This window comes from Myotis yumanensis, unplaced genomic scaffold, assembly GCF_028538775.1.
Source record: "Myotis yumanensis isolate MYYU_CA2020_CCGP unplaced genomic scaffold, mMyoYum1.0.hap1 SCAF_17, whole genome shotgun sequence".
NCBI classification, from domain to species: domain Eukaryota; kingdom Metazoa; phylum Chordata; class Mammalia; order Chiroptera; family Vespertilionidae; genus Myotis; species Myotis yumanensis.
Window position 1 is genome coordinate 21,440,799 of NW_027223768.1, and position 23,197 is coordinate 21,463,995.

The 23,197-nt window shown below is 37.6% G+C and overlaps 1 protein-coding gene across 6 annotated transcripts in view; it reads left to right on the top strand.

The window, feature by feature from the left end:
* Positions 1-23,197, top strand: part of RASAL2 (RAS protein activator like 2) — a 245,434-nt gene that overhangs the window by 80,672 nt on the left and 141,565 nt on the right. The gene's annotated exons all lie outside the window — the stretch shown is intronic.

Here is a 23,197-nt window from a genome sequence, read left to right on the forward strand (position 1 = left end):
AAAAAAAAAAAGGAAAACCTCTGATTGCCTTGGAAATGACTGACCTAATCTGATAAGTTGTCTCAATTATGTGTTAAGACCTATTTGTATTTGTTTGTTTTGTTTTGTTTTCCTTGAAAATGTTAACACTGAAACTTTGATACTATTTTCATCCAGTTGAGAGAATTTTTGGACAAGCTGTGATCATTAGAAAACTTTAGCTTATCTTTCTTATGAGATTGGCCACATCAGCAGAGCTTTTAACTCTAAAATTGTGGGAATTAAAGAATTTTGTTATTGCAGTGTAATTTAATCTATTTTAAAATAAAATTAGAGAATGTGAAAGAGTGATATATAAGTGAAAAATAAGTAATTTTGCAAATATATGTGTACCAATAACTCAGTATTTTTCCTAAACTCTGCTTTCCCTAGATTTTCCTTGACTCAGTGAGTTTTAATGATATACTTAAGTGTTTTTGTTTTTTTTGCTTACTCTTGGCTTACAGATAACTACTAAGAGTAAAATCTTTCTTGATATGCCTCTATTAACATTCCATTAAAATTTTTGAGCCCTAGCTGGTTTGGCTCAGTGGCTAGAGTGTTGGCCTTCAGACTGAAGGGTCCTGGGTTCGATTCTAGTCAAGGGCACATGCCGGGTTGTGGGCTCGATCCCCAGTGTGGGGCATGTAGGAGGCAGCCGATCAATGACTCTCTCATCATTGATGTTTCTATCTCTCCCTCTCCCTTCCTCTTTGAAATCAATAAAAATATATTAAAAAAAATATTTTTTGAAAGTCTAGGTAGGTTGTTGCATTTCCTTGCATACTAGTATACCTGTTTCCTTGTCAGGTGATCATAGGCTTATGTAAAGGAGCATCAAAGAGAATTAAGAGTTTAAAATAAATTCTTAGAATCAATGCATCTCAATGGTTAACGTGCGCATTTGATAAAAGAAAGCTATAGGTTTTTAAAAAAATATTTGTGTTTATAAACATTTTTAGACTGTTGTAGTTAACTTTCAGTTTTTAGCAAGTATGACAAATTGTTGACCATGTGTGAGTGTTTTGAGAATGTGCACCTGCTTTTTACACATTTTTTCTACTTAAGGAGATATAAAATATTCTGCATTTATTACATCCTAATATCCATTCTAATCATAGAATAATTATGCATGTGGAAGCATATATAAAGTTTAAAGTGTACTTATAAGGGATTTTAAGTTCAATAATTAAAGAATAGTACATACTATTCCTACCAGTCAGGTCAGCAATTTTTATTAAACAGTTACTATACCTTCTAAGTGCTTCATCAGTGGAGAGCCAAGCTCTTTAAATTGAACTGTAATTTTAATGCAAAGATTGGAGCTATTTTTTGTCAAGAGATCTACTTTTCTCTTGAGATCTACTTTTCTCTTGTAGCTTCTATCCAGCATACAGTCTGTGCCAGTGATTTTCTAACCTGCAGTTGTAGATCTTTATTTCTCTTTCCTCACAAGAAAAAGAGTATGATTGGCCTAACAGATGTGAATTCTGCTTCCATCTATGCCAATTATCATTTGTGAAATTTAACCTCTTAATTTCTCTTTACACTTTTGTGGAATAGTAATTCCTTTCTCACAAGTGATAAGTAAAATTTGAAAATGCTATGTAAGTTATTACAGTATTGTGGCAAGGTATGAGAATATAAGAACATAGATATCTTTAAGACTGTGTTAAGAAAATCAATATATATATTAATTTTAAACCCACTAGTGTTTGTTACTTTTCTTCTTTAATATAAATTGCAAGATGTCAGAGGCATTAAATAATGTATGTATGTATTTAATACATTTAAAATAGTGTTTGGCACATAGCAGCTCTCTCTATATTAGATATTGTTTCTATTAGAAAGTGAATTTACATGAATACAGTTATTTTTAAAAAATAAGGAAAAAGGATACTTGATTCATAAGTTTGTTATAATTATTAAATACTAGTATAAATGAATTGTAGTGTTTTAATCTTAAGTTTTGTAAACTCAAACTTGTTCTGAGCATGTGCATCTTCTGAGCATAAACAAATAATAATTTCTTATAACTGAACACAATTACCCTCAAGCTTAAAGCAATGAAATATACTATACTTAGGGTCCTCAACCAATTTAAGAGGGAGAAGCTTAAGGTTTCACTACTATTCTGTGTTCAGCTCTCCAGTTGAACAGTATGTATTCCTTCATCTGATACAATGTGTAGGTCAAATGATATAATATTTAAAAAATTAAACATTTTCTTATAGCTAAAAGTAATTCCAGCTGCATTTGGGCCCATGGCTAAGCATGGAGTCAACTTGCTTGCAATAGGGGAAATATATTGAACACCCATTAAGAGAGGAATAACTAAACAGATTATGGCATATCAGATCAACAAAATTTCATATAATCTAATGGCTGTCACTTACTAGCTCTGTGAAACTAAGTAGAAACTATAAATTGTAAGAGTACATGGTATGTAAACCATATATCTAATGCATGTAACACTTAGAAAGTAGAAATTACTGGGAGGCAATTTTATACCTAAATTATTTTTCTTCCTCTGTTAATATGTATTGGTAGGAATGAAAGCTTAAAAAGAGTAAGGAAGTAAACTAATTAAAAAATGAAATAAGAAAGAAAATTAAATATACCTTAGGTAGTTCTCCTTTCTGGTTACAGTTTATGCTTTATCATGTCATAGTAATAAGAATATCCTCTTTCCCAGTGTTATGTTATTAAAGACCCCCTAACTTAGAAATTAGAAGACTTTTTTTCTCAAATATTTTAATAATCTCATTCCTCACAAGGAAAAGAGTATGATTTTAACAACTTTTACATACAAAATGTTATTGAAAAGGACCCTATACATTAATTCAAGAATTGTTTATTGAGTTCCTAAGACACTGTTATTGGTGCTGGGGACATAGCACATTATTTATTAACTAGGGGCCCAGTGCACCTTGAAAGGAACTATGGGCCGTGAGACTACAGTGGGCACAGGGGCGGGTCTTGGCCCATCCTCCGTACCCCTGCCTGGCCCCTTCCGCTGCAGCCCCCTGTCTTGTCTGCCGGCAGACCCGCTCCTGCTGCCACCACTCCCATGCACTGGTGGCGCTGGCCCCACTCAAAGCCTGCTGATGGTGTGAAGTGATTGGGGCTGGCGCCATCAGCAGGTGTGAGTGGTGGCTGCTGCCACAATTGCCCCTTAGGAGCAGGGGGAGGTGGTGAAGCCCTCAGGGGCAATCGGAGCTGGCAACCACCGCTCGCACCCACTGACGGCGCCGAGCAATCGGGACTGGCACGGGCAGCGAGCGAAAGCTCTGGTTGTAGGTGTGAGTGGCAGCTCCGGCCCTGGCAGCGGGTGCAAACAGGGCTGGTGCCAGTGGCAGGTGTGAGTACTGGGGGGACCACAGTGCATGGCAGCAAAGAATTTTCAGTAACCACCAGAGGCTCTCCCTGATGATAGGGACTGGTGCCCCGCCTTGGTCTGGCATCTCTGCTCACCTGCTCCACCGTCCCGCTGCCATGGCCGACACCCACCATGTTCCATGCTCTGCCGCCTGCTGCCAATGGCCTGGTGGTCAACGCACATCATAACGACTGGTTGTTCGGTTGTTCTGTCGTTTGGTCTATTTGCATATTAGCCTTTTATTATATAGGATGTGCAGCTTCCTTACTTATTCTAGGGAAACAGTAACCATATTAGAAAAAAAAGTAGGATATGTTCACAAGAAGTACATATAATAAACAGTGGTAAAGTCTAGTTAGTATAAGAACTTACCTAGTGCCTAGATCTTTTCTATAATTGGAACTTCTGTTTGCTTTATATTATAATCAGTTAACAATAGATGTTTCTACAAATTCAGAGAAATATTTTCTTCTTACTATTTCTCCTAAGAATCTGTGTTTCAGCATGCATACCACCTATTCAGCTAACATTTTGTCATCCATCTGTTGCATCTAAGCTGTCCTGAAGTTGTTGATCCAATATTTTGTCATTTATGATATTTATGTTGTCTGTTGTTAAGCAGCTTTGAAGTTAATAAGTTTTAAAAATTAAAGCAATGAACTTCAATACTTTAGGCTACTTATGTATAATTCTACTGTATTTAAAATTATTCAATATATCAATATAATTCTTTCATTAAAATTTTTTTTTATTGATTTCAGAGAGGAAAAAGAGAGAGAAACATCAATGATGAAAGATAATCATTGATCGCTGCCTCCTGCACGCCCAACTGGGGATCCAGCCTGTGACCAGGGCATTGCCTTGACCAGAAATTGAACCGTGACCTCCTGGTTCACAGGCTGATGCTCAACCACTGAACCATGCCAGCTGGGCCTTTCATTTTCAATAAATGTATTCTGAGTATATTAATCTGCTAAGGCTGCCATAACAAAATACCACAGAGTAGGACAGACTATATAGCTTAAAAAACAGAAATTTATTTTCTCACAATTCTACAGGCTAGAAGTCTGAAGATCAAGGTGTGGGTGGCTTGCTTTCTCCTGAGGCTTTGTCAGCTTGCAGATGGGTCTGTCTTTTTGTTGTATTCTCACTTGTCCTTTCTTTTGTTCATAGGTGCCTTCATTGTGTCTTCCTCTTTTAAAAGACACCAGTCCTATTGGATTAGGGCCCCATCTCATTATGACCTTGTTTAACCTTAAATACCTCTTTAAAGCTCCTATGTCCAAATATAGTCACACTGAGGGCTAGGGCTTCAACATATGATCTTTAGGGGGACATAGTTCAGTCTGTAACATTAGGGAACAAAGGTCCCAACAATGATGAGGTTATTAATGCAGTATATTAGTATAAAACTTAAAGTGTTGCATGACATAGTCACATATATGCTCAAACTTTAAAATGCTTGGTTTGTCAACCTCTGGGTACTTTATACACAGTTATATGGTTTAATCCTCTGAATAATCCTGTGGGGGTAGTTATTCTCGTTTTAAAAGTAAGGAAGTAGAAACTCAGAAAGGTTCAGTTACTTCCCGATGACTACCCAGCTAGTCAGTGGTGAGTCCCAGGTCCTTCTTATTCCAGGTCTCTTTTCTTACCCTTCCATTTTTGTGGATTCTGAGCATATGATTTTGAGAAGTTTTAAAAAACCTGGGAGTTTCTGCCCAATGAGCACCGCAGAAAAATGGAGCAAGAGGAATATAGGAGTAGAGATCAGCGCATGGAAGTTGGAGCCAAGGAGTAGATGAAATCATTCAGCTCTGTGCGTGTGTGTGTGTGTGTGTGCGCGCGCGCGCGCGATGTAATGTAGAGGCAGTCAGAATGTTAAATTAAGACTAGCGTTCTGACCTTGGCATGTTTGATCATCTTATTCTAGGCTAATCAGAGGCTATTAGCTGAACCACTCAACTTTCATGATTATAGACTTAAGAGTTTACCCATAGTGGTGGCAATTTTAATGTTCTTACTTTATATACACACACCTTATTTTTTTTTATTCTTTATTGTTTAAAGTATTACATACGTCTCCTTTTTCCCCATCGACGCTCCCCGGCCACTCCCACCCCCCAGGACATTCCCCCACCGCCCCATTGTCTCTGTCCATTGGTTATGCTTATATGCATGCATACAAGTCCTTTGGTTGATCTCTAATCCCCCTCACCCTCCTCGCCATCCCCTGCCTTCCCTCTGAGGTTTGATGATATGTTTGATGATTCTCTGACTCTGGGAACCTCCATTCTACTTTCTGTCTCTGAATTTGACTACTCCAGGTATCTTACATAAGTGGAATCATATAATATTTGTCCTTTTGTACAATTCAGTTGTTTTGAGTATATTCACAGAGTTGTTCAGCCACACTGCAATAAATTTTATAACATCAGAAAAAAAACTCAGTACCTATTAGCAGTCACTTCCCAGCATGCCCTTAACCCCCCACCAGTGTTTGTGGGTTTATTCCCAGATCCAAGTCTTTTTGTTAAAGATAGGCGGAGTCCATAGGTAACCACTAATGTACTTTTGTCTCTCTAGGTTTATAGATTTGCCTACAGATTTCATATAATGGAATTATACAATGTGTGGCCTTTGTGTCTGGCGTCTTTTTTTTTGGTTTGTTTTTAACTTGAGGACATTTTAATCACCTTCCCTCCATGTAGCTTCAAGCTACCAGGACACAGGCCCCACCAACACCCTTAATCTTCTCAGCTCTTCTGCTGAAGAATTTGGCCTTCACAGTGACAGGCTGCTTTGGGAGCTTTCCCTTCACTAGAACTTTGTAGGAGCCCGATCACACCACATCAGTGATAGGAGCAGCTCCAGTCTTGCTTTTGGCAGCATTTTCCTGTGTCTGCTCACTGACCAGGGATCACAGTTTTTCAAGGTTGACAAGTTGGGCAGAAGCTCTGGTTCCTCTTTAAGTGGTAATGCCTCATATCAACTTTCCCAAAGAAACCTGGGTAATATTTGTCGAAGTTGATCCTGTGATGATGCAAGCCACCAGCATAACCCCCCCGCCCCCAATGCTTCCTGTGCTTACAGATGTGGCCGTGACTCACGTGGCCCTGAAGTCTGGATGGCATGCCAGTGGCTGAGGTGCAAGAGCTGGCCTCTTTTATTTAGCATAATACTTTCAGGGTTCATCCATGTTATAGCATCTATCAATACTTTTTTCTTTTTATAACTAAGTAATATTCTATTATGTGGCTACACTACATTTTTATTTGTGTATTCACCAGTTAATGGACATTGAATTGTTTTTTTGGCTATTGTGAACAATGCTATGAAAAGTCATGAACAAGTTTTTACACGGATATACTAGTATGTTTTCATTTCTCTTGGATATATTTACACTTATATTTTGTAAAGGACATATCCTGATCCAAAATAATGATTTGGTGTTTTGAGACCTTAAGTCACATTTCGTTTTCCATTTGTTATCTAAACACGCTACAGTCTTGCTGTTTTATATCTATGTATTCATTTAATAAATATTTGTACCAGGTATTTATAATATTTTAGTATTAATTGAATAGTTTCAGTAATTAGCAATTTTCTACACCTGTGCAGAAAATAGAAATATAAGTATGTTTTTAGTTAGGTGTGATTTAGTTTCCAACTAAAAGCTTGATTATATTGAACTTGTCGATTTGTCTTCATTGCCAGGGTGATTGTCATATTTTTACCTGAGGCAGTTAGTAGTCAATTTCTCATGCTCAAGGCCGGTATTATCTTTGTGAGGAAGCAAAGAGAAGAGTAATGTGAGTAATGACTGAATCTATGATTATGAAACCTTATCCATATGAGTATACAGGTTCTTAGTGACTGAGCTTTAGTCAGTAAACCACAGGCATTTTTCCTGTCTTTCTCATGTGAATTTTCTCACTGACATATCTGTAATTACTTTTTCTCTTAGTTTTTGGATTTGTTGATGATTATTTATTCACTTGTCTTTACAAAATAGAAATCTTGTGTTGTGTCCACGATCTTAGATGTTTTCACCAAAATGTCAAAGTAGTTTGAAGCTTATAGAATACCAATTGAACTATAACTTAGCACAGCACATAACCATAACCTTGGTCAAAATAAAGGGTATTTTGAATGCTATGTGTGTGGTTTGTTGTTCTGGAGAAAAGTAGTATCTGGTGGTTAGAACATATGAGTTGTTGTCAGCATTTGTGGGTTTATTCCCAGATCCAATTGTTGTGTTTTTTTATTTTGTTTGTTTTGTTTTTTAAGATAGGCAGGGTTCATGCCTGGTATATGTTTAGTGGAATGCATTATACACTATGGATGTTCTATAAACACTAATAAAGATGTTATACTATTGGCAGAAAAATGTAAATTATTGACAATATATGTTAAATAATGGTAGCTGAAATGGGTGCTTAGTGATTCTATTCTTTAAGCATTCTTTGCAAAGGGCACAATTAACATTCCTTCCTATTAGTGATGGTATTTTAAGCAAACTATAAAGAACTTTACATATATATATATGTATATTTTAATTTTTTAAATTGATTTCAGAGAGGAAGGGAGAGGCAGAAAGATAGAAACATTAATGATGATAAAGAATCATTGATTGGCTGCCTCCTGCATGTTCCCTGACTGGGAATTGAACTGTGACCTCCAGGTTCATAGGTCGATGCTCAACCCCTGAGCCACATTGAAAAATATTTTAATGCCATTTAACTGTTTTTAATTAGCTAGGATGAGGCTTTTATTACTTTATTTTAAGGGCAAAACATCTCTGTCCAGCTCAAGGACCAATAATATTACAAGAGGGCTTATTTTTTAAAACTCCCACCAGTTTAGGATGTTATCAAGAGGATGGAAGTTAAATAAAACTTAAATACCAGAATATCAGTGCCTAGCCTCCAAATACTAGAATCATCACACAATCTTAAAGCATGTCCCTTATTCTGAAATTCTCTTCATATGCTAACTATTCAATGCAAATAATAAAAGTACAGATGAATTTCACCCTCCTCCCCCAAAACATACACACATGGAATGGTACATGAAGATGCTTTAATTGGATCACTTAGTCTGAAAAGCTCTTTCCATATGATTTTTCTTTGTTCTCTTGCTATGGTGTTTACTTATAGCTCTCTCCTTGTTCAACTGGTCACTTACTTAGGGACCCCTATGCAAAGCACAAAGAGAACTGCCTTTTTTCATCCACAGGTTTGTTTTTTGATTTGTTCATAGTTTTTTAAAAATATCTTTTATTGATTTCAGAGAGGAAGAGAGAAATAGAAACATCAATGATGAGAGAGAATCATTGATCGGCTGCCTCCTGCACGCCTCCTACTGGCAACCGAGTCCGCAACCCAGGCATTTGCCCTTGACCAGAATGGAATCTGGGACCCTTCAGTCCGCAGGTCGATGCTCAATTCACAGAGCCAAACCCACCAGGGCTATTTATTCATAGTTTGTTTTTAGTTTTCTTAGTGGTTGCTCTAGAGCAGCGGTTCTCAACCTGTGGGTGACGACCCCTTTGGGGGTCGAACGACCCTTTCACAGGGGTCATCTGACTACATCCTGCATATCAGATATTTACATTACGATTCATAACAGTAGCAAAATTACAGTTATGAAGTAGCAACGAAAATAATTTTATGGTTGGGGGTCACCACAACATGAGGAACTGTATTAAAGTTTCGCAGCATTAGGAAGGTTGAGAACCACTGCTCTAGAGGTAGTATAATATTCGTATTTGACCTCACAGTTTACTGGTATCAACATTTTATCACTTTGAGTATAGTGTAGAAACCTTTCCCACTTTAAAGTATTATCTTGAGTATCAGATGGTATTATGATTTTTGCTATAATAAAATATCTATAAACTCCTGAGGATGATAGAATATATCCTCATATTTCTGTTCTTTTTATTATTTTTTCTTCCTTTCTAATGCTCTAAAATTTCTTTTATTATTTTCTCTCTGAAGAATTCTCTTTTGCCATTCTTTTTAAAAATATATATTTTTATTTTAGAGAGGAAGGGGGGGGAGAGAGAGAGAGAGAGAGAGAGAGAGAGAGAGAGAGAAACATCAATGATGAGTGAGAATCATTGAATGGCTGCTTCCTGCATGTCCCACACTGGGGATCAAGCCTGAAACCCATGCATGTGCCCTGACGGGGAATTGAACTGTGATCTCCTAGTTCATAGGTTTTGAGCTTTCCTTCAACTGAGAATGCCTTAATTTCCCCTTCATTTCACAAGTATAATTTCATCAGGTATAGAATTTGAAGTTGCCAGTTTTCTTTCAGCATTTGAAAAATTTTGTTCTACTTTCTTTATAAGTTTAGATGAGAAATCGACTGTCATTTGGATTGTTGGTTCCCTAGAGGTACCATGTCATTTCTTCTGACTGCTTTCACAACTTATTTTTTGTCTTTAGCTTTCAGAAGTTAATTATGATGGGTCTTGTCTTGGATTTCTTTGGGTTTACTCAGCTTCTGTGTGTGTGTGTGTGTGTGTGTGTGTTTTAATCCTCACCCAGGGGGTAGTTTTTCCATTGATCTTCTTTCTTTTCTTTTCTTCTTTTTTTTTTTTTTTTTTTAGAAAGGGTGGGAAGGAGGGAGGGAAAGGTGAGAGAGAGAGAGAGAGAGAGAGAGAGAGAAATAAACATTGATGTGAAAGAGACACATCGATTGGTTGCCTCCTGCATGCGCCCTACCTTGGGCCGGGGATTGAACATGCAACCCAGGTATGTGCCCTTGACCAGGATCAAATCCATGACCCCCTGGTCCTCTGGCTAATGCTCTAACCACTGAACACACCAGCCAGGGCAACTCAGCTTCTTGAATCTGGAGGCTTATGTCTTTTGCCTACCCTTTTGGGAGGTCTTCAGCCATTATTTTTTTCAAATACTCTTCTGTCTACTCTATTTCTCCTCTCCTGGAATGCCACTGATAGAAGTATTAGATCTTTTGATATTGTCTACAGGTCTTTTTAACATTTATTTTTTCAGTCTCTTTTCTCTCTGTTGTTCACATACAGTAAATTCTGTTGTTCTGTCCTAAATTTTGCTGATTCTGTCTTCTGTCATCTTCATTCTACTATTGTAGTTCTGCTGTTGTATTTTTGGTTCTGTAATTTTCATGCAGTTTTTTTTAATAAATTCTGTTTCTTTGCTAAGATATTCTGTTCTTTTTTAATTTGTCCCAAGGTAATTTCCAATTGATTGTGAAGCTTTTTATGATGCCTGCTTTAAATTACTTCTCAGATTATTAAAACATCCAAGTCATCTTAGTTGATTGTTTTTTGCATTCATGCTGTGATATTCTTGTTTCTTGGTATGATGGAGGATTTTTTAAAATTGAATCTTGAACATTTTGGCTATAAATTGGAGGTCCTGTTAAAGTCTTTTATTTTAGCTGGTTGTCACCCTATTTGGGTTTAGCATGTAGCTACAAGCCTAATGTTAAAGAGTATGGTTCCTATGACAATTTTCAGATTTTTTGCAGCACTATTTTGGTCTTCTTGGTTTATGTGGGCCTCCTACTCATTTCTGCTGGAGCTGGTTGGGGGAGCAGAAGGAGCTTTCCGGAACAGGCCATCTGTGCCTCTAGGAAGGAGAAGGGAGTCTCCAGCCCATGGGGACAGGCTTTCTGGGCTGGGATGCTGTGACAGGATCCCCTGCCTCTGGGAGATGGAGAAGAATCCCCCAGGCTGGGCTCTTGTTATGGTGGGTCCCGCTTTCCAGGACCCCCACTGTTATGCCCAGATTTCAAGATTCCCAAGAAACCACATCAGGGAGCCATCCAATCCGATGCAAAAGCATAAGAATCTGTATTTCAAGTTAACTTGAGCTCTCCATCCACCAGACTCACCGACACATCGGCTAGCCAAGTGGCCAAGAGAGAGACCGAACCCCTCCCAGAGACCGGTTATATGGGGGGGGGGGTTGGAGTAAGGGAGGAGAAAGGACTGTGCTTTGCCGATTGGCCAGGCACAAGTCGATGTCCCGTTCCTGGGTGTGGCTAGCAGAGTCTTAGACTTCCGTGAAGAAGCTCCTTGCCCAACACGTGGCCAAGGTAAGATGGAGGACGTAGCCCTTACCCTGGGGGAAGGTGGAGGGCGTAGCCTTCGCCCTTTCACCCACCCCCTTCACCTCTGTCCCCTGCTACCTGGTATGTCTTGGTGAGGGAGGCTTGTCTCAGGTCTGGAGGGGAAGGGGTATGTGGTTCCCTTGGCTGCTCAATGTTTGCAGGCCTCCTCACCATACTCCAAGGCTAGTACTGTTGGGCTTGCCTAGTGTTGTCAAAGAAATGAGACTACCCAGACTGCTTTCTGTTGCTTGGGGCAAGGCTTTGGGTCACCTTCTTCTGTTGAACCCGGGGTTATAAGATGTTCTGTCACTATGTTGTTTCTCAAGTCAGTCTTCTTTCTGTTTTCAGAGTTCTATGGCTACCTTTTTAAGTTCCAAAGTGTAGTTTCACTTAGCAGGGTCTGGTATGAAACAATGAGTGTATGCCATTGTCTGGCCCAAGACGCTTTCTTAATCCTTTGTTATTCATATTTTTCTTTAGATTGCCTAACCTGTCATAATCTATATCAATTTTCTGCAGTTGTTAAATGAAATAACTCTTCTATAGCCTTACTTATCAGAACTTTTGTATATGAAATCTGAGTTCTTTTCTAACATAGCTCTCATCAGCTTTGTAAAATCCTATTTCTTTTGCAAGATTAGCAATTTGACTATGCAATGACTTTGTACTCATACAGGATTCAAAAATGATCAAGAAAGGTTCAGGGCTGGATAGTATTCAAGCAAGGGTTGATCTGTATAAGGGGTCATTTAACTCGTGAAATTATTGTTTTCAGTAAACATTTTTATCTGTGAGGACTACTGTGAATACTTACATAAGCAAAAATTTACCTATATATTTATGTCCTTATACTTTATTTTTTTAATTGAAAGTCCTCTAATCTAATATTTTTATTGTACAGACGAGTAAAATAAAATTAAAAGAAGGCTTAAAAAATGCCTATATAAAGATCTCCTTATAATCTAAACAGAGAAGCTTTGCAAAGGTTGGAAAGGGGTGCTGTTAATTACTTTGGCACAGACAACAAGGTGTAATCTGGGCCATGTGGTCATTCAACCTAGATCAAATTGCTGGTTAGTACAAAATCTGTTTTTTGAGACCCCAAATATCCTGACTTCTGTGCATGGCCCCAATGTAGCATAGCATTATGATTATGATCATATAGTGTCATATTACTTTGGTTCAGATCCTGATTTTACTAGTTATTAACAGTATAGCTGTGATCAATTTACTCAAGTTCTCTATGCCTCAGTTTCTTTATATGTAATATGGGAGTAATGATAGTACCCACCTTACAGAGATGCTATGAGACTTAAATGAGATTAGGTATGCTGGTGCTGTTATTACTGTTACTTTAAAATATTCTTACGTTAGAAAAGGCAAGGATTAATTGAGGACTAGTAGCTGTAGTGTAGATTAAGAGCCAAGAGTCTGGGGTTCTATTTCTGTTTTGCTCCTGACTCACTTGGACTGTTTGGGAAACTGCTTAACCTTTTTGTGGCTAAAACTTGACATCTTAAAGCTAGAAAAATCTTGCCATATGCTCACTTTATGTAAAATGGTAAAGAAATTTTTGGAAAATGCTTTGTGATCTATAGGAAAAGGTGCTTCATAAGTACATAACTTTATTCATCTCAGTATTGACATTAACTTGCTCATTAAATATGTATGGCTTCTAATTTGCTTAACTAGTAATCCAAAATTGTATTAATGTATAATGTGGGGATGTTGACACTTCTGTTAGAACGTTTCCTTTTGTATTTTCTTATCACTTAAAAATATAGATACTTGCTGCTACATTATATTAGAAATATGTGTAAAAATCAGTGTGTATAAATTATTGATAATGACTGAACAATAATTTCTCATTTTTCTACTTTAATTAAAATGTAATTTTGATTCTTTTTAAAGAACAAAAGAGGATAGAAGTGGCGACAAGGAATGGTTGATTAATTATAATGAGAATAGAATATGGACTAAACTGTACCTTAATAGAACATTTAGCCTCTTCTCCTGCCACAGTAGAATTATATTTTAATGAATTCAGTTGAATAATCAGCGATTAAGTAGCTACCATGGAAAAAGGTGAGACAGTTCTAGTATGGAAAATTTACAACAATTTACTTTGTTCTTTCATTATCATTAATGATATAGGTAATCTTTTCAAAGTTTGTGGCAAGTAGAGGCAGTATGTGAAATGAAATCTTATATACAACATTTTGACTATTTTGAATTAACTAGACTTAGCTAAACGTTTTTATGAGGTTTAAAGAGTTAAATGGTCAGTTCAGAAAAGACATATACATAAATGTTTCAAATTTGCCAAATTGATTTCTTATTGAGGTCTAGAATCAGTGCTAATTTAAAATTTTTTGATAAAGGTAAAAAAGTTTGTTATTTAAGAGAATAAAGCAATTGAAAACTTGTGTAGTCTGAAAAATGTCTTGGGAGGCTTTTTGTTCAAATAGTTTTCCTATAATTTACTTTGAGATTATGACTTGTACTGAATGATTTTCATTTCATAATTCTGAGGAATTGAAAGAATTCAAGATTTGAAAATAAAATTAAGTGGAAAATTATATTCTTAACCTACGAATTGTTGCATTTTAAATGTAAAATTGGTACTATAGTAAAAATCCAGGTGTAGATTTAGTCTCTTAAAATTCAGGAGGCCAGAAGTCTATGAAATTTAGGTGTCAGCAGGGTTGGTTCTTTTGAAGGTCCAGAGGGAGAATCTGTTCTGTGCCTCTCTCCCAGTTTCAGGTATTTGCTAGAAATCCTTGACATTCTTTGGCTTCTAGCTCCATTACTATAGTCTGTGTCTCCATCATCACATGGCCATTTTTTGTGTGTGTCTCTTCTGTGTCTCTGTATCTCCCATTCCTCATAAGGACATGAGTCCCACTCCACTAGTATGAACTCTTCTTTTTTTTTTTTTTAAAAAAAATATATTTTATTGATTTTTTACAGAGAAGAAGGGAGAGAGATAGAGAGTTAGACACATCGATGAGAGAGAAACATCGATCAACTGCCTCCTGCACATCTCCCACTGGGGATGTGCCTGCAACCCAGGTACATGCCCTTGACCGGAATGGACTGCAGGCCGACGCTCTATCCACTGAGCCAAACCGGTTTCGGCACACGCAAGCCTTTTTAGTGTCTTTCAAAGAAGAAAAAAACATGTTAGTTTACAAGTAAAATTATTTTGCATTATTTTATTTCCATAACAACGTTTTTCTATGTCCTAAATAAATAACTTCACTATAATATCTGGAGTATTAGTTTCCTAATAGTCATACCATCTATACTAATAATAGAGGAATATGCAAATTGTCTGGGATGCCATCACATTAACAGTAATGACCAAACAGCAGGCTGTGTGGGGTGACAAGGCTGGCAGGGAGTTAGTGAGGGATGACCAAACAACTGAACTGCAGGCTGCGTGGGATGGCCGGCAGAGGGGAGCAGTCGGGGGCGACCAGGCTAGCAGTGAGGGCCGTAAGGGGCGACCAGGCTGGTGGGGGGGGGGGGCAGTTGTGGGGGCAATTGGGGGTGACCAGGCTGGCGGGGGGGGGGGGGGCGCAGTTGGAGGTGACCAGGCTGGCGGGGGGCGGGGGGGTCAGTTAGGAGTGATCAGGCCGGCAGGCAGAGGCGGTTAGGGGTGATCAGACTGGTGGGGGGGGCAGTTAGGGGCGATCAGGCAGGCAGGCAGGTGAGCAGTTAGGAGCCAGCAGTCCCGGATTGTGAGAGGGATGTCTGACTGCCAGTTTAGGCCCGATCCCCGGTATTGGGCCTAAAGTGGCAGTCGGACATCCCCCAAGGGGTCCTGGATTGGAGAGGGTGCAGGTTGGGCTCAGGGGATCCCCCCCCTCCCCCCGTGCATGAATTTAATGCACCGGGTCTCTAGTCATTTATAAGAAGTTTGCAGTTGTACCTGCATATAAATGTTGACTTGATAAAGATAGGCACCCTCACAAAATTCAACTTGACAGTGAATGGAAAGCACAGCATCTATTTTTGGAGGCTTTACAAGACTTATATAAAGCCCACAATGGCTTTCTAAAATTAAAAAAAAAGTCTTTTAAGAGCCCTGGCTGGGTAGCTCAGTTGGTTAGAGCATTGTCCCGATACGCCAAGGTTGCTGGTCTACCCCAGTCCGGACACATACAAGAATCAACCAGTGAATGCATCAATAAATGCAACAGCAAAATTGAAATCTTCCTTCCTCCCTCTCTCCCTCTATCTCTCCCTTCCTCCCTCTCTCTCAAATCAAATAACATTATTAAAATTCTTAAAACCTTCTATTTCTCTCCTATATTTTTAGGGTCTTGTAATCGACTCTTTACACACACTATTCAGTTATTTATATTACTGTCTGTTAAAAACAGTTTTAAAAATGGTTAAATAAACCATTTGCATAAGATTCTGACTTTAAAAGATTAGAACAGTGTAATATTTATCTTCAAAAGTATCAAGCAATGTATAAGTTCCCTAAAATATATTTAATACCTAATAACATGACTTAAAATAGGCATCAAATACAACCTTCATCCAAAGGAGTTTGTAACAAAAACGTTATTTTAAAAAATGCAAAACTGACTAAATAGAAACTCTCTTTGCCCTGTAATCTTAGTATTGTAACTGTCCAATATGAGGTAATATAAGAAGAGCCGCTGTAAGCATGGCTTTCCATTCATATAGCTCAGAGGTCCCTGCTGCTGCCCTCATCATCAAGCAGCTCTTGCAAACTCTAATTGCAGTCTGTAAATGCTCCCTATTTTTCTTGTGAGTTTCCAATTTGCATTTTGAAATACGTGCCTAAAATATTTATCTCCTAAATAGAAAAATAAGAACTCTGCAACTGTCAAAACTCTCAATGGCACGTAATTAATGGAAAACATTCCACAAATAAAGTTGATGTAAAGACAATATAACTTTAGGTTGAGAGAGAGAGAGAGAGAGAGAGAGAGAGAGAGAGAGAGCAGAGCTTAGGTATCAACCTTTTATAACAATTTAGCCCTAAATACCACCTTTTTAAGGAGACCTTTGTAAAGGATTATAAACTTGTTTGACTTTTAACAATAATATAGTTCATCTTTTTAGCCTGTGTTTTGTGTTGCAGTAGTTATTCTAGCTAGAATAAATAAGTTCACATATAAATTTATAGGTGAATTCCAGGTAGATGTTAAGTAAGGAAAAATGACTTTTCTAGGAAAGTCATACAGGAAGAAATTGTTTTTAAATATTACTAAAGGGGTACTCCATAACATAGTAGAGCATTACTATAAGGATTAATCAGAAGTGTTTATGTGCATTGAATTTTAAAAATCTGTAATGTGTACTTTCATTAAAGGACTCCAGGCTGGCCTTCTGAGAGTCTCTCTATTAATAGGGCTATGTATATTCTTAATCCTCTCTTTTGCTGTCATTAAGTTGAGAATATAAAAATGAATAATCAAATGATTGAGGACTGTTGCTGAGTATATTATTTGGAAGAATGATTGGAGCAAAATCAGTGTCCCTTCTCTGTTGGAAACAGTGACTTAAATAGAGGGAAAGTGGCAGGCTCCTGGTATTGTTAGGAAGGTTGTGCTCCTGAGCTTGTATAACTGCTGGGTATTTAAAGTTCCCGGTATCCTTGGAAACATAAACTGTTTGTGATACCAATTGGTGCTTGTATTTCAGTGATGTCATACAATTTACAGATTTACACAATGGATTTCTTGTTTGTGGACCTACACAGGAGTTCAGATAGTTTTGGAAAAGCAAAGGAATTGAGGCTTAAGAGTGTGTGTGAGAAAGAGAAAGGGGGAGAGATAGTTTTCTTTTAGGCTGTAATTTTACAAATCAGTGACAACTTTACTATCCATTCCGTAATTCTTTGAGTTTGGATTCAACTTTTTTGAAAAAGCAAAAAACATCATCCATTAAATTTCTCATTGTTTTACACTCTTGTGATTGCATTTGAGAAGTATATACACATTTTTGTACTAATAAAAACTTATAGAAAAACAGATGAGGATTAATTGCTCTTCTCAAGTTTACCCAGATTCTATACAGTAAGAGGCTTATAGAGCTGGGAGTATTTAAAAGAATTGGTTAGATTAACACAGTGCATTAAAAGGACTATTTTCTCCCTGTCTGAGTGGTTCAGTTGGTTGGAGCATCGTCCTGTAAACTGAAAGGTGGTGAGTTCCATTCCCAGTCAGGGCACATACCCAGGTTCTGAGTTCAATCCCCATTGGGTGTATGGGAGGCAAAAGATCAATGTCTGTCTCTCTCTCTCTCTCTCTCTCACACACACACACACACACACACACACACACACACACACACAATCAGTGAAAAACATATCCTAAAGTGAGGATTTAAAAAGCAAGGTGGGGAGATATGTAGATTCATGGCACAGTGGTGCTAAATGGAAGTTTTCTTTTGTTAGCGCAAACTCGTGTAGTTTGGTGTGTTTTTAAAAAAATATATTTTGATTGATTTCGGAGAGGAAGGAAGAGGGAGAGGGAGATAGAAGCCTTAATGATGAGAGAGAATCATTGATTGGCTGCCTCCTGCACCCAGCCTAATGGGGATTGAGCCCACAAGCTGGGCATGTGCCTTGATCGGGGTCTGAACCGTGACCTCCTGGATCATAGGTAAACGCTCAACCACTGAGCCATTTTGGTTGGGCTAGTTTGGGGTTTTTTCCAGAATATTTCCAAGGAAGTATTTATTTACATATATCATATAATCCTGAAGGTCATTCGCAGTTTAAATCTTTTTTTCTTTGACATTTTATTACAGTATTTTTAGCATCAATAGTTTTGGATTGGAATAAGAAATGAATTTGTTATATCAGATGTGTGAAGTAAAAAGAATAATGAGAAGTAACATTTACTGTAGGCTTACAATATGCTAGGTACTGTTCTAAATGCTTGAAATTTTTCTTTTAAACCTCACCATATCTCTGTGAGGTAGAAACGATATTGTTCCTATTATAACGATGAGGAAACTGAAGCACCAAGAGGTTAAGTATCTTGACTAGAGTTGCACAGCTGGTACGCAGAAGAGCAGGGATTCCTTTGTAAGCAGTTTGACGCCAGAGTCTGTGCTCTTAGCCATCTGACCATGATGCTTCTCAGTAGCAATGATAATGAGAGCTAACATTTATTGAGCATTTTTCTCTGTGCCAGAAATTGAGAAATTGTTCTCCATTCTCTCGCAGTGGTTCTCAACCTTCTGGCCCTTTAAATACAGTTCCTCATGTTGTGACCCAACCATGAAATTATTTTCGTTGCTACTTCATAACTATAACGTTGCTACTGTTATGAATCGTAATGTAAATATCTGATATGCAGGATGTATTTAGACGACCCCTGTGAAAGGGTTGTTTGACTGCCAAAGGGGTTGCGACCCACAGGTTGAGAACCGCTGCGTCTAGTGTGTTAACTCACTCAAATAACCTAAGTTGGGGACATGGGTTTCATTCTGCTAAATTTCTGTGCTTTGATAGCCTCTTCTCAAAGATCTTTTCAAATAATTCATATGTGCTGAGGATGTAGCTGTCATATACCACCATCCTAACTTCCTCAACAGTTACATATTTTCTAATATTCAATGTATTCAGTGTTCAATAAACAATTATTATTTAATTTATCTTTAAAAATTAGTACACAGTGTCAAAAATGTATATATTTAAAGTCAGTATTCAGTACTTACACATTTTTAGTCAATATTCGGTTGGATTAGGCATGGGTGAATACCATTTTTCATTTCCTTTCTGTGTTATTATTATTATTTGGTTAAGAATTGCTTTATTGCCAAAACCGGTTTGGCTCAGTGGATGGAGCATCGGCCTGCGGACTGAAAGGTCCCAGGTTCGATTCCGGTCAAGGGCATGTACCTGGGTTGCGGGCACATCCCCAGTAGGGAGTGTGCAGGAGGCAGCTGATCAATGTTTCTCTCTCATCGATGTTTCTAACTCTCTATTCCTCTCCCTTCCTCTCTGTAAAAAATCAATAAAATATATTTTTTTAAAAAAGAAATAATTTTTAAAATATGGATGTTGATAGGTAAGCAGAATATTTAAAAGAAAACCTCAAACCTCAAAGCAGCAAACTCAGGCTGCAGGACGCACTGGCCTTCTCCCCGGCCTCGCTGACTTTGTCCGTGACAGATAAGAAAGGAGAGACCCGCCAGAACCGGTTTGGCTCAGTGGATAGAGCGTTGGCCTGCGGACTCAGGGGTCCCAGGTTCGATTCCGGTCAAGGGCATGTACCTGGGTTGCGGGCACATCCCCTGTGGGAGATGTGCAGGAGGCAGCTGATCGATGTTTCTAACTATCTATCTCTCTCCCTTCCTCTCTGTAAAAAATCAATAAAATATATTAAAAATAAATAAATAAAAACATTATCTTAAAAAAAAAGAATTGCTTTATTTCTTAATTTGTACCTATTACTTATTCCTCCATTCTTATGGAGTTTTGTCAATCTCTCTTTCTCTGTTTCTCTCTGTCAGAATTTCTCTCTCTCTTCATATATGTGTGTGTGTGTGTGTGTGTGTGTGTGTATAATCTTTACTGTAGTATTGGGGTTTTGAGATGGAGTGAAATTATATATGTTCAAATTGCCATTTTAACCTAGTACCTGCCACATATTTCTTAAAATAAAATTTTAGTAAGACATTTAAGGAGCCCTTGAGGCAATTCTAGGTTCTTCTATAGGTTAGGGTAGAGGTTTGGACCTAGATACACAGATCTAATTATATTCATCAGCTTTTTCCTCAAACCTGATCTTACAGAATTTCTAATCTCAGTAAATGAAACCTCCATCCGTCTCTCAACAAAAGTGCAAATCAGTGGTGTCACTTCTCTGTTTAAATCCTTCAGGGGCCTCCTTTCCTTCCTAGGATAAAGATAAACTTTTTTTAACCTTGTTTATAGGTCTCTGCTGATCTTGACCCAGACTGTTTCACCAGCCTCCTATCTCCACACTTAACCTCCTTGCTCCCTATGCATCAGCCAGAGGGGCCTCCTTTTCAGATTGTTGGAGAAGTAGAACTACTTTCTTCCTCAAGGGCTTTTGGGCCTGTGATTTGATTTGCCTGAAATGCTAATACAGTTGTCCCTCATTTTCCACTGGGGATTGGTTCCCTGACCCTCTGCAGATACCAATATCCCTGGATGCTCAAGTTCTTTATATAAAACTAGAGGCCCAGTGCACAAAATTTGTGCATGGGTAGGGTCCCTAGGCCTGGCCAGTGATCAGGGCCAATGGGGGCCTTCTGGCTGCTGGCCAGGGCCTTCCTTCTGGCTGCCAGCCGGGGGCCTCTCTTCCCCAGCTGCTGATTGCTGGCCGGGGCCTTCCTTCATTCCATGCCACCCCCTGATGGTCAGCATATGTCCTAGCGAGCAATCGAACTCCCAGTCTCCAGGTTGAACTCCTGAGGGGACACTTTGCATATTTGCCTTTTATATAGATGGCGTAGTATTTGCATATATCCTACACACATCCTCCTATATACTTTAAATAATCTTTAGATTACTTATAATACCTAATACAATGTAAATGCTATGTAATAGTGTGTGTCATTTATCTGAGAATATGGAGTAGATACCATCCTGTAGCATTTCTTTTCTCAGCAGGATTGTGTTCCATGATCATGTTGTTTAAAGGTTTCATGTAATCTGAATATCTTTTAAGATAATGGGAAAGCTCATGAAATTCATATGGAATTGCTTAGGGAATAATGACAAGAAAAAAATCTGTACATGTTCACTACAGATGCAGCCATCGTAGACCGAACTACAAAACTACACATCAGCAACACATTTTTTTCTAATACCTTCATTTGCTGTTGGTTTAATCCATGGAAGCAGAGGGGATCATCTGTGCTTATATTCTCCTCCACCTACTGCTCCCAAACCAAGTCCATTGTTCTTTTTATATGCTCTCACAGCACTCTGTACTGCATCTTTATAATAATTGCTTAAATTAAGTGTATACTAATTGTGCAGTATTTGACCTCTCTTTTAAATGTAAGTTTCATTAGTTCAGTAACTAGGTCTGTCTTGTTCACTGTTATATTCCCAGGCTTGAGTACACAGTAAATAAATACTTACAGAATTTAAAACACAACAGGAAGTTATATTAATATGCTAGAAAAAAACCCTACATTGTATATCAAATAACTAAGTTCAAAGATAACTGAACTGGGTGTGTCATTTTTGAGCAAGTAATTTTATGTCTCTGATCCTCATTTTATTAATCTATGAATTGAGGGAATGTGGTTTGTTGACCTGGAAGATATCTTTCAACTCTGATTTGTTTCCTAAAGGATCTCTCTCTTCCTCATCTGTGCATTTTTTTCCTGTTGACCTTTATTTTTGTTTGTTCTCCTACTTGATACTCATCGTTATTTGTTTTTCTAGATTCATTCTTCTCTGCTGTCTGTAATGTGCATGTATTCTTTGATATCTGAATTCTCAACATCTAAATATTTGCCATAGTGACTTGGAAATTTTTAACCTAAAATTGACTCTCCAAATTAAAATATTGTTCTGGCCCAAAACATTAAGTTGCACATGAACCTAGGCGAGAGAATATGGAGTAGACTGTTTCTTATATCATTTGTTTTCCCAATGGGATGTGTTTTATAATTATGTTGTTTAAAGGTTTTATGCAATCCGAATATCTTTTAAGATAATGGGAGAGCTTGTGAAAAGTAAGTGAGCCTAGGAGGATTAGAAAAGCTCTTAGGTTAGAAGAAAAGATGGAAATGATAGAGCTTAATGAGAGATAAGACAAAACAAAAACGACATAAAAACTTGCCTCTGCATGAGTCCCCATGTACTATGATTTTTACTTTTTTTGTGGGGAAAATAAAATTATGAGAATGTTATTAGTTTAGAAATCCTTGTTAATTTTATTTTATTGTGCTATTTGCATCATTATAAATTACTAACAGATTATTGTTTATGTACCTTACAGTACATGTTTGCAGTATACAAAAAATGGAAATTGTATCTGATACTCTATTATGTACAAATGTACCCACTAACAAGTTAATTGAATATAAATGATTTTGTATGCTTATTTTTAAATATGAAATTTTTGGTGGATTGTATATATGGTTATGATTTTAAAGATACTTAACAGTACTTGGGGAAATTAATTGGGAGTTTTAAATGTGTTTGAACTACATTATTCTTTGTCCACTTAAAATCCAGAAATGGCTCCTGTTACATAAAAATTTGCCATCCAACACATTTTCAGGAATGAATTAGATTTGTGTAAGAGGGATGTCTGTTCTACTTGTGTTGGTTGTATTGAAGAAAAAAGCTAAGTGCTTGCTTTTACTGCTTTATAGTCTCATATTGTAGGTGTTCATTCTCTTCTACTCATTTGAGGTCAGTGGTTTAAGTTTTATGCAGTCTGCCTCCTTCTGTTCTTTTAGATAGATACTGTCACAGTATGGGCTGTATAACCAATCGCTAAAACCTCAGAAACTGATCTCTCAAAAGTGGTAAACTATTTATGCTTTTCCCCCCTTCTCCATTAAGAATCACATTCCTTTAAAAGCTTTAGTTCTTTCCCCACAGCAGCTGTTTCTAAAGGAAAGTGATGATATTCAGTTCAAAAAGAGGCAAGCGTGGGGGTATATTAATATAGGAAGAGGTACTAAATATAACAAAAGGAATGA